Source organism: Propithecus coquereli, unplaced genomic scaffold (assembly GCF_000956105.1).
Source record: "Propithecus coquereli isolate 6110/MARCELLA unplaced genomic scaffold, Pcoq_1.0 Scaffold502, whole genome shotgun sequence".
In the NCBI taxonomy this organism is placed as follows: domain Eukaryota; kingdom Metazoa; phylum Chordata; class Mammalia; order Primates; family Indriidae; genus Propithecus; species Propithecus coquereli.
In genome coordinates this window covers 352,419-357,900 of record NW_012150864.1, presented here as the reverse complement: position 1 = coordinate 357,900, position 5,482 = coordinate 352,419, and positions in this window count along the sequence as shown.

Sequence of the window (5,482 nt, the reverse complement as noted above, 5' to 3'; positions counted from 1 at the left end):
GTGATTTCTTTGTTAATCCACTCATGTATTGATAGTATACGTATACCGTGGCATACTACTCGACTACAAAAAACAATGGTGATCTAGCACCTCTTGTATTATCCTGGATATTGATTGAGCCCATCCTTCAAAGTGAGGTATCACAAGGATGGAAAAACATGCACCACGTGTACTCGCCATCACACTGGTACTAATTGATCAACACTAAGGTGCTCACATGGCAGTAATATTCTCTGGGTGCCGGTCAGGTAGAGGGGGTGGGAGGGTGGGGGTAGAGCCGGTGGGGCGGGTAAACCCACAGCTAATGGAGACGGGGCGCACTGTATGGGGGAAGGAGATGCTTGTGGCCCTGGCTTGAGCAAGGCAAATGCATTTCATGCAACTGAAATGTTTGTACCCCTATAATATCCTGAATTAAAAAAAAAATAAAAATTTTTTAAAAGGTGATTTGTGTTATTGGCCTGATAACCTGGAAAAATATTCCTCTTGGCAGGGCCTTGGGACTCCCATCCTCACACCCTTCTCTATTCTCCAAGACACACCTGGCCGGCCACAGGCCAGGCCCACGGGATCTGCTCCCTTGGCCCTGAGAGGGTGAAATCAATGTCACTTGTCCAGGAATTCTACAGACAGAGTGTTTATACCAGCCACTTTCTCGATTCTCTTGCTATGTGGGTATTTTGGTTAAGGCATGTTTGTGTTACCATCCAAAGGAGAATGTGCACCTTCTAAAGGTAGTCATTAGTTCTTTGAAGATCAGTACTGTGTGCTGGAATTCTTGGGCTCACCCGAGGGTCTTAGCACAAGCGTGGGTGAACACTGGGTGCATATTGTTCCATCATCCAGCCGAATGAGCCCAGAAGTCCTCACGCTAACTTGAACTGATAACAGAAGTAAGCCATATGTATTTTCCTTATACATACTTTTTTCTTCTTGCTATTCCATTCTTTTAACAGATCACAGATGTGGGGATGGGAGTGGGAGCAAGAACTTTATCTCTCTCTTCCTGGGCTTTGATAAATGTGTTCTGTCACCAGCAGTGTCAGTCTTTAAATTCTTCATAAAGACCTACGTTTCTTGCTACATATATTGAATTCTCCATTAATAAGTATTCTCAAATGTGACATCTTCACAACATCTCCAGAATATTTGCACCCCTCCAGGTGGGGCCAAACTCGTGGGGACGGTGAGCAGCCTCCTACAACGGGCACTGGGACTGACGTCAGGAAGGTTCGAGTCCCAAAGGTCAGTCTCATGCCTGTGTTACCACTGACTTCGTGGTCTGTGGTCTAGCTCCACCTGAGATACTTTCTCCACAGCAGCCCAGGTGATCTCTCCAGAGCACAGGTTATCTGAGCATGTCATTCCCCGCCTAGACTCCTCCACCCCACCCCCGGCAACTTCATACTTTTCTCAGGACTCAAGTCCAGACCCTCAGCACGGCCTGTTATCTCCTCCACCACTCGACCCGTTTCCCTCTCCCGCTCCTACCATGTGCTCCAATTATTTGACGGAATCTTTCTCTCTCACATCAGTTACTCCCTCTAACTGGTCTCTCCCACTCCTTTTGTCCGGTACGTAATAGGTGGGTATGTAATTGCTGAATGAATACATGGCCAATTTATATGTATGTTTTCAGAATTGGCCCAGGAGGTTTTCCCCAGCCCATAACTGGGTTAGGTGATCTACTCACATGATCCGGTAGGACTGGATACATTACTCGCTTTGATCTGCTTATCTACCTACCGTCTCTCAGCCCCTCATCTGCCTTTCTGTACCTTATTCCCTTGGGGCTGGAAGTCTGCAAACAAAATTTCCAAGGCTCCCGTACCAGCCAGCTTCTAATTACATTCTGCCAATAGAAGGACGGAGGGATTGTAAGGCAGGACGAAGAAAAAAATCTTCCAACATCTGTCTTTAACATTGCAGTGGATGCCGGCGGCTGCTGGTGCTGGTGGAGTGCGAGCAGGTGGGGATGATTTCAGACTCCAGCGGCACCTTGCAGTAGTTCTGTCACTGGTCAAGGTGGCCTCACTTCAGCATGTCCAGAACTGACTGCAAATGTCTCGCAGCAAAAGGGCAGGGGGCACCTGTCTCGCGGTTGCCAGTACAGTCGTGTCAGCTCCTTATCTTTGGGCATCACGGTTTCTGTCTGCCTCTTCTGTCTCCTCCATTTTTCCTTTGGCTTTTTCAGGCTTTAGAGCATCTTTGCCACAACTTCTATTTATCTTTTAACCCTGCTGCCAAGCACAGTACATAGAATACAATAGTCTTGTAAATGTGAGGGTGTAGAGATTGTGGAAAAAATATTGGGAAGTTTTTTATTTGGGGGAGGGGAATAGGCCTAAAAGGGTTAAATGTATTAAAAAATATATCCACCTTAACTCCCCCTCCTACCTCCAGCCCCCCTGCACTCTCAAACCTGTGTGGTTTGGAGTCAAGCCTTTGACTTTTGACTCCCACCCAATGGCTCCACGTGTGTGCATATAAACCAAGCTGGGCCAATGAGAATTAATATAGGCTTTCTGGAACCATTGGAGGAGGGGCTTTCTTTCCTCTGAGATGTGCCTCAGATGGACTGTAAATGCATTTCTAGGAAAAACCTTAGTTCGAGTCTCTTGAGACCAATATGTCTTCTCCATTCAGGAACTTCACTATTTGTTAGTGAAAAAAAAGAAAGTTTCCATTATTTTTGTGGCCACAAAGAAAAATTATAATCATAAAATCTTAGCTGTGGATACTGCCAGTGACCAGGGCTGCTGAGGTTATTAAAGTCATTTTTCTATATTAAATGAATATAAGAAATTGTAGGCACTTTGGGAAGAAAACTACAATCTAATGTTTCCAGTGATCTTGAAGGAGTATCCTAACTATGTACTAAGGGTGCAGCCTTGAATGCAGGGTCATGTAAAGGTTATGTGGGAAGCAACTGAGGATTTTTCAGACAGGACTGAGGCTGCCATTTAGGTGTAAGGAACAAAGCAAACTAAAAACCAAGCAATAATTTAGTTCCTTTGTGGGTCTTCCACACTGTGCATCAAATAAAATGGTGCCCTTTGGGAAACTGCCAATTTCATGAGCACTCTTTGGATGACCGTGAGGTCAAATCATTATCCCACTGTCTGGCTCTGCTTCTGAATTTGGTTAGCAAATGAGAGGACCAGAAAGGGCCAGCCCTTAGCAAAGCTGTGTCAGCTCCCTTTGGGAGCATTTAAATAAAGAAATATGTATCAAGAACCTGTGTGCAAAGCACAGAGCACTCTTTGGCTTTCATTCTCCACTTTATTCCTGCAACAAGATGTCATGGGGATTGAAAAATGAACAGTATGAAAATGTAGGACCTGGAGGGGTAAAAAGTTACACAGACCTGTGTGCAACTCCTGATTCTGCCACTTTCCAATTTGCACAAGTCGTGTTGCCTCTTTGGGTCTTAGCTGCTATCTTTGTAAAATAGGAATAATAGCACTTATCTCATGGGATTATTATGATTACACGAGACAAGACAGAAGTGAATGCGAAGGAGCATCCTAACTGTGCAGTGAGGGTACAGCCTTGATAAAGGGTCATCTGAAGGCAGATAGAATGTACCCAGCTCCTGTTGGTACCACTGTGTTCTTCAGGGCTGCTCTTGTCCAACTGTAGTGCATCAGTGAAACAGTTTATTAAGCCTTGAAGATGTGACAAACCCTTTAAATAGGCCCTGAGAGACGGTATGCCACATTTTGGTCATATAGATATATATGAACAAAACAGCCTTTAGTAACAGCCTCCTGGAGCCGATGGACATTTGGTAACTATGCTATGCTGTGCTAGGGATATGTACAAGATGCTAGGTGAGCACAGAAAGGGGAGAGGCAGATTCTGACTTATTATGAAGCTAGAAAAGCCAAAGGTTCCTAAAAATGGCAATTTTAAGGAAAATGAGCCCCTTAATATAACTGCTCTGTCATCAAAGAGTCACAGCTCACACAATGTTGTTCTCTTCATGGTACATATGAAACCCCTTGACCTCCTGATTCCAAGACCAATATTATTTTGTTCCTTTTTATTTTCCTCTTGCCTTACCTTTCTCTTTTTTAACATCTCTATAGCACAGAAAGAAGCATGCCTCATTCTTTGGACTATCTCAAAACCACAATGGCGACAGCGCTATACCTGGTGCTTGAACAGAGAGGACGGGGAGACTGAGTGGAGATCGGCTCAGGATCAAGCTTCTGCAGGGGCTAACATATATTTCTCTGTCTAGCCTTCAGCTACAGATTCGGGTCTGAGTAGAGTGGGGCTGATGTAGAGTTAACTCCACCGTTACCCCCCTAGTTAGTTGTCTTAGTCTATTTTATGCTGCTATAACAGAGTACCTGAGGCTGGGTAATTTATAAAGAAAAAAGGTTTACTTGGCTCACAATTCGGATGGCTGGAAGGTTCAAGACTGGGCAGTTGCATCTGCTGAGGGGCTCAGGCTGCTTCAACTCACAGTGAAAGCAGAAGGGGTGTGGGCGTGTACAAAGAGATTACATGGTGAGAGAGGAAGACAGAGAAACTGAGGAAGCCAGGCTCTTTTTAACAATCTGCTCTTGGGGGAACAAGAGTGAAAACTCACCTCAGAAGGAGGTCATTAATCTATTTACAAGGGACCTACCCTCTTAACCCAAACTTCCCAGTAAGCCCAACCTCCTAATACCACTACATTGGGGATCAAATGTCAACATGAGTTTTGCTGGGGACAAACCATAGCAATTAGTGAACATACATTTGTTTTTCACCTATATCCCCAAGCATGTAACTTGTGCTCATGTGCCATCACTTCTTCCACAATGTTAGTAAGTTGAGCCCAGACCCTGTTCCTACTCATGGAGAAGAGTAGCCCCCATTCTTTAGCTGACACCATTCACAAATGAGAAACACCACGTGAGAATGCAGCTCAAAGTCCTGGCTCAAATACTGATGAACTGCCCACCTTCACGGAAAAACTCTGGACAACCAGGGTTCTCTTGTTAGACTCATCAGTTTGTTTCTCCGGATTGTGCACGGGAGGCTGGTTGTGGGTGACAACTCCAGGAAGTTAATCTTGTCTCCTCAGGCTGTGTGAGAGTCTCCTTTGTAGGTAGAGCCCTGGCCTCACCAGAGTCTGGGAGACCCAGGCACAGCTCCATCCTTCTTGCAGTTCCATTTTGACCAAACCCAGTTTGAGTTGTGTTTCTGTCATTTGCAACCAAGAGTCCTGACTAATCACGTTACTGAACGTACAAGTACATAATTTTTGTATAGTGTATATTTTGAACCTAAATCTTAGCGTAAGTATTTTTTTTAACTGAAGCCAAAAAGAATCTTAAAGCAGCTACCTATGTTAAAAGGAACTTCGAATTACAGTAATGTCATCTACAAATATTTTACTAAGGTTTTAAAAGCACCTCTCCTAGATTTTTGGAATTAGAAATGTATGTTCTTGAGCCCTTTCATGTTGTTTAAATAGATAATTCCT